Source organism: Pygocentrus nattereri, chromosome 6 (genome assembly GCF_015220715.1).
Source record: "Pygocentrus nattereri isolate fPygNat1 chromosome 6, fPygNat1.pri, whole genome shotgun sequence".
In the NCBI taxonomy this organism is placed as follows: Eukaryota; Metazoa; Chordata; class Actinopteri; order Characiformes; family Serrasalmidae; genus Pygocentrus; species Pygocentrus nattereri.
The window spans coordinates 30,197,603-30,208,957 of record NC_051216.1 but is presented as its reverse complement, the minus strand read 5'-3'; the positions used below and the strand labels follow the sequence as shown (position 1 = coordinate 30,208,957).

Here is an 11,355-nt window from a genome sequence, read left to right as displayed (position 1 = left end):
GTGACGATATCTTGAAGTGTACTCTGTATAGTGGATGCTCTGAACTGTAGATAGTCAAACTGTTTTAACACTCTTAAAAGTAAAGAATCTTCATTGTTTTTGGGCTTAGATGCTTAGCTAAGTGAAACATCCTATCTTGCCTTGTTTCTCTGTTTCAGTCGTTTTCTTGTTCCATGTTCTTTTTTTTATGTCAGCCATGTGCTTTTGTTGTTGTTTTGTTTTTTGTCTCTTCCTCAGTCCTGCCTTCTTGTTATCTGTCTCACCTGTCTGTTGTCTGTAGTCCCACCCACTCATTAGTCCCAGATATATCTCGTCAGTTCCATGTGTATTTATACCCCTGCTTGTGTGCTTTGTATTTGTTTAGTGTTTTGTTCTCTCAGTCTCAGTTTTCTGATTTTTCTTTATGTTTCAGTATTTTGTTCAGTAATGTTCTCTCTTTTCATTTACATTTCATTTACAAAGAAAACAGAAAACAGTCCACTGAAAGGTTCTTTAAGGTATCAAAGAACTTGGCGTAATTACCCTTGTTAATTGTGTTTATCTCCTTAAAGGTATTTGCAGTGAGCCTAGCTCAAAGCCTACCATAAGGTTTTTATTCTGAAACATCACAATCAAAAAGCCGAGCACTCTCAGCTCATATTGGCTATGTGCTGTTGCCTAATGCATGATAGAAAGACACTTTGGTGTCTTGATTTGAAATGGAATGAATATTTCCTAGTATAACACCTGTGCTCTCCATTCCACTCTTCAGGTAGATAAACCATTCCTTATGAAACAGTTGTGTAGTTTCGACACACAGGATGTTATTTTTCTTTGTCTGCTTGGTTTTGTGATTAAAATGTGCTGAGCTGCTGAATAGAGGAGCCTGTTTATTCATTTGGAGAAAGCCATCTGCATGCAGAGGAGTAACGTTAGATGAAGTAAGGCAATATTTATTGAAACTTTTATGATTATCAATGGCAAATATGAGTCATTTTTTTGGTTAACTCATTTATGTTATATACTACTGTGTAAAAGTCAGAGACCACCCCTTCATTAATTTAATCTCCAGTCAAAACAGCCATTAAGTACATTGTATAAGATGTATGTATAAGACACTCTACTTAGCATAAGGAAGAGGAAAGTCAAACAGTTAGGAGTTTCCAGAACTAGAGTCAAAACTTTTTTTATAAAGTTACAGAGAAAATGGCACTGCTAACAACTGTCCAAGACCATCAAAACTGTCGCATCAGATAGACAGTACCTAAATCTTTCATCTTAGAGACGCAGGAGAAAATCAAGCTCCACTGTTGCTTCAGATTTGAAAGAATCCAGAGGTGTTTCTGTCTGTTCTTCCACTGTGAGATGACAGCTCAACACTATGACAAACAAAAATAACGAAGAAGCTGCTGGTGTTCTCAGAGCAATGCACTGACCACCCCAGAGTCCAGACCTCAACATCACAGAATGTGTTTGGGATTATTTGGATAACGAGTAGAAAATACAACCGACTTCTAAGACTGAACTTTGGAGGTGTGGAAAAATATCCCTGAAAATGTCTTTAAAGAACTGTTAGCACATCTCCCAGAAAGAACCGTAGCTTCATTAATGGAAAAATGTGGACACACTAAATAGAGAAAAACTGATATTTAATCGAGGCTTCAGTGTAACTGTCTGTTAAATATATGTTTTCTGCTTGATTCCTGACCCTGAGCAATGAATAACCTGTACTTGATGCCTGCTTTGACTGGAAATATAATTAAAGTGTGGCCTCTAACATTTTGCACAGTACTGTATGTAGTTATGAGAGTAAGAAATAGAAGTGTGGACCAGGAGACAGATGATTAGAATTTAAATTGTTATGAATTATTAAATTAAAGGTTAATACACTTGTTTTGACTCTTCACCCAGTTATTTTATTATGCTAATTATTTGGTAGCTTAGTATGATGAGGAATCCTTCTTCCCTCATCTTCCATTAACAGTGTATATAATTCTAGACAGACGCTGCATTGTTCACCACATGAATGATGCAGAAAACTGATTGCTCCTGCTTCATCACCACAGTGTGATCACTACTACTTTTTCTGTGAACGCATCTTTGCAAAACAGATGAGTTCCCTTGTGGTCATTTCTAGTCTCTGAATCTGATTGCTGTTGGAAGAGCTTAGCTTTTAATATGCAATGTGCAGCTTGAAAAAGTAGATCTTGTTTATTGGAATTTAGCAGCATGTATTACGTGCTTTGGCAGTGAATTCTGTCTTCTGTTGTTTCTAAAATGGAAGCAAGAGAGGAAGACAAGTAGAGAAGTAGGTGCAATTTGCAAGTGTGGACAATGTCTTCAAATTGTAGTTGTGATATATGCACCAAATAAGGAACTGTAGATAGACAAGAGATATTGGTCAAAGAATGTTGGAGATGGAGCTGCTGGGTATAAGGAGAAGAGGTAGACCTCAGAGAAGGTTTATGGATGTAGTGAAGGTGGACATGGAGATGGTTGGTGTAAAAGTAGAGGAGGCAGTGGATAGGGCAAGATGGAGGCAGATGATCCGCTGTGGCAACCCTTAAAGGGAGCAGCCAAAAGAAGAAGAAAGAAGATAGACAAGAGATAGTAGATAGATAGACAAGTAGATAGGCAGCTTCTGCTTCTCCTTTGAATCATGCAGATAATGTTGAAACAGGACTGAAAAGAACTATACATGCACTGATGTTTGGTGCAAAAACCTCTGCAATTAGAATTTATTCCAAAACTTTAAGTGCACTTAATAATGTGATCATTATCAGATTTATTACATGACTGTCCCACTCCCTGGTTCCAATTATTCAACTTCCAGTCATGTAAACATGGTCATGTAAGCATACTTCAATATACTAGACTGAATTAAAGCCTAGAAATCCGATTAAGGAATCTAATAAGGCGAGCTGGATATCAACTCAGTAATTGGGGTTTTCAGTGCATGCAAGGCCTTTCTCTGATTTCTTTCATTTTTCTCAGTCTGTGCATGCATGAAAAGAGACCAATGAAACAGAAACAGCAAGCAGTTTTTAACACAGCACCCGAAGGCGGAAAAAAACAACGTTAGAGTGATGCTAAAACCAACTACTTGCTTGGCTAAATGAAGGATTTAAATATTATTCATCTTCGAGATCATGCATATTCTCCACTAGAGGAACTCGATGGTTTAAATGAAGAGATGTTTGAGTTTTATGTTATGTTTCATCACAAGTTTATTGGCCATTTGCACAGCAGAAATCCAATTACTGCCTGACTCATATAGACCCAGAGTTTTCCCATTATCTGATTACTCAAGTGCATGTAGAGACGCTGAACAAATTACTGACAAAATCTGATTATCTGCAGTTTTCAGATTATTTAGCACATGTAAACACACTCTTTGATACAATAAGTAATTCAGTAGTGAATTCCTGTGTGACACAGTGTGTGTTTAACTATTTCCAAGCCTCTCCACATGCCAACCCAGTAGTACTTGTAATTATCATCCAAAACTTTGTTAATAATATAAATACTATATAATAATAAATACTTACTTTAACACCATTTTTAAAACTGTCAAGATGGTCAAGATGTAAACAAAGTCATTTAGAATGTTAGATGTGATCTATTCTAGAGAAGAGTCAGAATTGGTCACAGTGGTGCTGATAGGAACCAGATGTCAGAAGAATTTAATGCTTCTAGAAGCTTAACACATAATGTATTACATGCAATGGTTACAAATACTGCCTGATAATATTGTTTTACTGTATTTCTGAGAGAACCTTTTGGCCTAAAGTGTATTTTTGTACAAAATGTACATTCATGGTGGAGAGCTACATGCAGGGTGTTGTGAGGCAAAATAGTACGCAATTTTTTTTCCTCAGATTTTCCATTATTTTACCATTGTCGGCATTGCAAACAAAACTCAGGTGACACATATAGGTTCACTGATGGTTTTTGATAGTAAATAGAATGGTCATATTTGTGTTGTAGAGATCACAACCCCTGGTTCCCATCACCACCACTGCAAATGTTTTCTATAATGCACCGTTTCCACGTGTAACCTCTCTGTCTTTGCTTGTGATGACATTGAACCAATCTGTGCAGTAGCTGGGGAAATCATGGAGAAATCTTTTTGAAATCAAGAAATTGTTATTGTTTTAACCACATTAATGTTTGTTTTACATGCATTTTACTAGTTGATGGTGTTTTTGCAAAAGAAAAATGCAATTGTATTAAGAGAAATGGTTTAAAACAACTTGTTTAGGTGCCTACGATTTTTGCACAGTGCTCTTCAGCCTACAGGAATTTAGCTATGCCCAGTCATGCTGAAGTTATAAGGAGGGTTTCAGCCTGGACAGCACAAAAAAGAGCGCCGGTGCACAAAGCTCATTTGCATATATCAGTCTTAAAGTCACAGTAACAAAACATCCTTTTCCTAACATCCTTTCAGTTGAGTGGGTTCAACTGAGTTCCTTTAAAGAGTGATGCACTGAAAGGTTGTCTAGGGAACCAAAAGTGGTTGCCTACCCTTTTTGGCACCTTTTTTTGCAAGCCTCAAGTTCCTTTTGGTACATAAACTCAGTCTAAACAATTGTGAAACACTGTCAGAAGAAAGAGAGGAGGAAGAAGGGAAGTGGAGAAAGACAGTCGCTTCATGTTTTCTGTGTTTTGGCATTTTCTATATTCTTCTCTGCACACACTGCGAGGATGTGAGTGGTTGAAAATACAGGAGAGAGAGGGGTGGCAGGCAGTGACAATGCTTTGTGACTGGTAGCAAGAAATCGACTGCTGGCTGTACAATCCATTTTCAGCTTGAAGTGTTCCTGGGTAGAAGCTAAGGTAATGAAAGCTAGTTGTCAGAGACTGGGCTGTTCAGCTTATGTGAAGAAGAATAGGTTTCTCAAGGTACAAGCATTACACCACAGATAAACACAGGCTGCTATTTGTTTAGCAGTGATGTGCAGCGCAATGATTAAAAATACACAAATCCTAAGCCTCACGGATGGAGCGTAACTCTCCACAGCTGGGTCTGTGGCTTAAGGTACATGTTGCCTGGCAACAGTAAAGTAGGTTCGGGGGGCCCGGTTACCATCTTTATCTTTTTTCTTATGCACTAGTGGCAGATGCCAAAGACAGCACAGCCTCATCAGCTGAACTCTGAGGGGAAAATGCCACAGTCTCCTTTCACATTAACCCATTAAAGTCTATGTATGAAATTATTTCATATCCTTGTATCCATATCATATGTTCTCTGGGCTGTTTGATCAAACCATAAAGCTAAAAAGGGGATTTTGATCACAAGGATTATAAACAAATCAATAGAAAATCCAAATTCCATCATGACTAAAAGCTTTAAAAATGTAAATAAAAAATGAAATGGTTATAGTTAGATGTTCAGCCAAGGATAACTATACATTTTCATCACTGTTTTTAGACCCATTATAACATGTTCTGTTGCATTTCTCTTTATTACACTCAATGTAATTGTTAAGCATGATTAAGGGAATTGATGTTGGTAAAGGTAGTTGGTATAGCATTGTGAATAAAATATCTATCCTCCATGCTGTAGACCATTGTCTACGTCTATATTTTACTCAAAATAACCCTCTGCTATACCTATAAGAGTCCTTGAGCAAGACTCCTAACACTACCTCCGACTACTTATGTAAACGATGAGTCACTCTGGAAAAGAGTCTGCCGTAATTAGGAATTCTACCAATACGGGGGTGGTGATCGGAACTTGAGGTCTCAATGTCTACAACACAAATAAACCCAATTTATTTACTATCTAAAACCACCAGTGAAGCCACACGTATCTTCTGAGCTTTTATATGTAACACCGATGATTGTAAAATAGTGAAAAAATGCAAAAAATGTTGTCTTTGGGGACTATTTTACCCTGTATCCTCCTGCATGTACCTCTATGCACACATTTATATGTCTCAATATAAATTCTTATCTCAAAACTACCATAGGACAATTTCTTAGATAGCAGGCAGTGTATATGGAACCATTTTATGTAATAACTTTTCGTGAGGGAGTTTTCAAAGGTATTAAACTCTTTAGATGTTTGGTTCCCATCACCACCACTGTGAAGTGGTGTAAGTTTCTTTACAATGGAACATTTCACATCAAACCATTCTGAGTTATTTACAAATGAACTATTTAGCTATGCTGAAATTTTGAAAAATTGGTGGAATTCCCCTTTCAATATGCTTCTGCATTGATTTGGTCTCATACTCAATCCAGAAAATAGTAGAGAAAGAAATATAGAGAAAGGTTAGTATAAATGACTGTCCGTGTATACAGGCAAGTGATCTATGAAGGCCTCTGTTTTTTGTATGATTCCTGTTTTGAGACATGAATGCTCTGATCTTGCCTCCTCCACTTTCCCAAAGGAACTGAACTTCCTCTCAGCGCAGTTCCCACATGGCTTACTCTTTCTCTCTGTTGGAAACAGCTGCCCTTTGGGGTCTGTAAAGCTGGCCTCAGGGCATTTGAGCTGTGGAGACAAGTAAACAAGTTATACAGGAGATTCTCTTCATAGTATTGTCTTTTGTAGATTTACAGCACATTGACAGTAAAATCATCAGTTAAATAGACATCTACAGTACACTGATGATCTTCTGTAGCATGGAGTGGTTATAGCAGCCTGCACTCTGATATGTGTGATGGAAAGAAGTAGAATAATAGGAAAAATTTTGATATAAACTATAAAAAATATACTTTTAGTCTAGTGTGTGTGTGTGTGTGTGTGTGTGTGTGGGTGTGTGTGTGTGTGTGTGTGTGCATGTGCACAAACATAGGAAGCTCTTTGTTTTGGTTGCCAGACTCCAGTTTTGAGCAGAGCAAAGTACTGTCAGTCTTCTCTCTCCCTCCCTCTCTCTCTCCCTCTTTTTCTCTCTCTCCCTCTCTCTTTTCCCTTAATCCCTCTCTTTCACTATCTCACTTTCTCTCTTCTCCTTCTTTTTCTCTCGCTCTCCCTCTCTCTTTCTCTCTCTCTCTGTTTTCCCTTACTCCCTCTCTTTCACTTGCTTTCCCTCTCTCAGTCATTTTCTCTCTCTTTCACTATCTCACTTTCTCTCTTCCCCCTCTTTCTCTCTCTCTCGTTTCTGTTGATCCTTAGAAGTCTCGCGTTTTACCTTGATTTTGTTGCACTTGTAAGTACATTTTCATGCTTGCAGTTTTTCTCAGTTTATTCTCAAAACAGTTAACACACAACATTAAACAGAGGCTTACTGGCCAAAATAGCTATTTTGACCCACAAAACACTAAACACCTGACACAACAGCAAACTTTTATACAAAAACTACATCAGGAGAGTAAATTTCTTCAATCACTCATTAAAAAAAAGACACAAAATACAGGTTTCACTTCAAACCGATTCAGCCTTCATTAGTGCTGTGTGTGTGTGCTGTACTCTCTAATGATACTTCTCTAGATACAGTTTTAGAATATGCCAAAGTGTAAGAATATCACAATATGGAACTTTTTTTTTTAGCAGAAATACATTTCAGTGTAATGTAATGTATAAGACAAAACACAAAACAAACAAAAAACTAAAGAAAATTAAAAATATTTCACCAAAAATATTCAGAAACAAGATATCATTTATATTCCTGGGACACAAGTGCGAGTGTTGAAGGGCAACATTGTCCAGAATGATGCCAAACCCTCGGCCTGATCACACCAGTTGATGAATCGACAGTGTCAGAGGAGCTCAACCATAAGGCCTTGCCATTCACATCGTACCGGATGGAAATTTATAATGAAATTAAGACAAAACAATTACAAACCATCTCGTCATTCATGGCATGTCCATGAGAGAACGTGGAGAAAGAATCACATTGTAGATTATACATCACACAATTTTGCAAACCTTGCTTAAGACAAACATTGTATAAATCTCTTACTTACCACTGACAAACACTCCGGCCTCCTGTTTGTCATCATTTAGAACAATGTTGTTACTTTTTTACTCAGAACGTAAAATCGCAAAAAGCAGAAATAAATATTCCTGAATATCTCAAGTGAAATCTTTGTTTTTCTTTGGTGGTAAGAGGGGTGTGCAGTAAACTGCCTTGAAACACATGGTTGTACTTTCTCAGGTAAAATCAATTGTCTGGATGTTTCATACTCTCAGTAAGTAAGTCTGTCATATTTCCTCTGCTTTATGCAACAATAGTTTTACTCATCACCTAATCCTCATATGATAAACCCTCGTCTAACACCTCTTAGACGAAAGAAAGAAAGAAAGAAAGAAAGAAAGAAAGAAAGAAAGAAAGAGCAAAATACAAAATAGAAATTAATCTAGACATAACTTAAAGTACAAGAGAAATAAAATAAAGTATATTGTTTTACATATTCACATGGCATATGAGACAGATTACATACAAATACTGTGAATCTGTATTTACAAGACAGCAGGCACTGAGTGGTATGAGGTAATCTAACAGCACTTATTAAAGACATGATTAACTTCGAGTTGTATCAATATTGTTGTGTAAAGTAAAATGCATAGTGAACAGTGTCATTACAATAATAGTTGTGATATATTGCACCGTGTGTATTAATTACAGCCAGAAACTGCTGAGTGCTGAGTCAGTAAGGCACTACATGAATCACACAGGTGCTTACTGCAGATATAACTTTGGGAATATTTTCTATATGCTGTCACTACATTTTCTTTTTGTTTTATATTGTTATCCAATGCATTGAGATCCATGTTAACTGCTTTGAAAAGGTACATGAAAAATGAGCAAAAGCAATGAGAATGTGGACGTCTCTTCATTGCCATTGTAAGAGCAAAGATCTTCATTTCATTAAATGTGTTTTAGCAATTGAGAAAAATTACAAACACTCAGTTATGTAAAGTCTATCAATAGAAAGTTTAGACTCTGCACTTTTGACAGACTTTCTGAGCTTGTTTCAGTGACATAATGATGAGGAATAATGACCATAAAGTTACAAAATGATTTTGCTATCACTTCTGGCAACCCTGATTTCTATGTACCAATGTATTCTGTGCTGCTAATGAGATGCTGATTGTGCATTAATGTATGGCAGTACTGAAGAGAAGAGCCGACTGCCTAGTAACTCCAGCGGCTGAGGGAGCATTCTCTTGCATGGTCAAATAGTACGAACCCACTCTTTCACTCTTTGTTCCTCTCTCTTTCACCCAGGTACTGAAAAGGGACAATTGTGGATCACATCCTGCTGGGACTGGACATAATGGGCCCAGTGTTGAACAGCTTTCTCTGGGCATTCTGTCAACTGGCTGCCGTGAGGAATTATTGTAAGACATGTGGAACAGCCCCATTTCCCACAGTCATGACAGACCTAGAGAGTTTGTTTTAGCCATAACTCAGTCAGAAGCAACACATTCACTACTATATCCATTACTATCAATGAATGTGTTCTGGATGGTGGATGTGACCAGTAAAACTAAAGTGCAAAATGCCCCACAGCAAGAGTTTAACACTATTATCTATTAACTACCTGTACTTTCAAAAACAGATTCCATACTGTGGTGCTTTTGCAGCACATTTTAGAACCATTTATAGTAAAATATGGAAATAGATTCATAAACGTGCTCACTTGATTGCAGGTTTACAAAGAAAATGTATTAGTTTGGCCAGTAACATTCAGATTAATGTTGTATATCACGGAGTAATTCCATTGATTTTCAAACATTTCTGCATTCTGTTAAGTACTTAACATCTAAGCAAAGCTATTCAGTGTGGTTTAATCTAGAACACTGCCATTGGTGGTGATGGAAACATCTATTACATGAAATTTAGTTGCTTAGTTATTTGCTGCCTGATGCTTGAGACATTGTTTTGGGATAGTTTGGAAATACAATTTTGTCCCCGAATGTACTTTTTCACATCCATTTATAGTGGAGAGGTACATGTAGAGTGTTTTTAAGGCAAGTGACGGAAGACACCGTGACCGCTGGTTCTTATTGCCACCAGTCTAAAGTAACCTGACTCTATATTTCTACACTGATTTCACATCAGTGACTGAATTAAGCAGTAATTTTGAAAAACTGGTGGAATTCCCCTCTGTATGTCATTTCTATTAATGTATTACATCAACACATAATGTAAGTAACCTGAAAACAACATTGTGTTGTAAAGTGTGTAATGATTGTTGAATCAAGTCAATTCAATGCATCGCTTTAGTTTTAATGTATCTTGAAAATATGGCTTCTCAAAAGATAAAAACTAAATAAGAACAATTTTAATTGTTAAAACAAGATATCTTTTTTCTCTTTCAGTGTGGAAATTAGAGTTTGAGTGAAGGCCCCAATCACTCTGATATGTCAGAAGAGCATAGCCCCAGAGGTAGAGAACAAGACAGAGACACTTTTACTGACAGTGATAAACAAGTGGAAGTAGGATGAGGGGAAAGTGCGTGAAAAAGCAGGAGATAGAGGGAGCTGACATGCTACACAAAAGGAGCGGCTGGAAGATGAAGTGTCACCAGTGGAGAGACCGAAAGAGACGGATCCAGACTGTCAGCTACCGATGCGCAGAGGTACTGTGAGAAAAAGCAAGGCATGGCGAGCAAAGAGTGAGTCAGGAGAGAGTGCAGAGCCACAGATTCACTAAGACAGCAAACACACACACGCACGCAAAGGGAAGAGTCAGCAGCGAAAGATAGAATAATAAAGGAGAGGGCTCAGTGGGTGATTCTGTTTGCTTTGGGTTCCCTCCACAGAATTTCTTTTGGATCCTCTGGCTTCAGGTGAAGAAAGCCTTAGCCAGACATTTTGTCTTACTATACAGATTCAGTTCACAGCTTTACTTCATTGTTTTCTTTGGTTTGTTGCATAAAAATATATATTAGTCAATATGAGATATACAGGAAATCATAGAGCGTATATAAGCCTTATAATTATTTTTGGCTTTTACATTATTTGACAGTGCCAGCTGCTCTTTACATTGTGCGAACAAACAATTACTAATACCCTAAATGTAGTCAGCTGAGACATGTCTAACTTGGTGTCTGAATTGTGCTTCTTTAGTTTAGCACTGTAGCAACAAGGCTAACATTGCTAACATACACTAAAAATCAGATCTACATACAAATACATTTACAACACTATTAACAGATCAAAATCAAATTGAAGTCAGTGAAGCTATAATATATAATATTGCTAGCAAACACTTAAAGTTACTAGTCACTCAAATGTTTTCTGTAAATGTATGCCCAAAACTTCATCCAGGTCTTCATTAAGGTCACACAGCCTTGTCATCATGGTTTAGAGCACAGTATGACTTATTGTGAACTGTAGCCAGTCAGCCAACGCTGCAGCCATTGCAGACAACAATTGTCCCAAAGAATCAGCCTCCGCTTCACGTTCATGTGTATCAT

General features: G+C 37.3%; 1 long non-coding RNA gene across 1 annotated transcript; it reads left to right on the top strand.

Annotated features, from left to right (window-relative positions):
- Positions 1 to 825: 825 nt before the first annotated feature.
- Positions 826 to 10,280, top strand: LOC119263584. Its single transcript, XR_005130374.1, has 3 exons — positions 826 to 920; positions 9,159 to 9,271; positions 10,256 to 10,280. It is a non-coding gene; the product is annotated as an uncharacterized LOC119263584 (long non-coding RNA).
- The last annotated feature ends 1,075 nt before the right edge of the window (positions 10,281 to 11,355 follow it).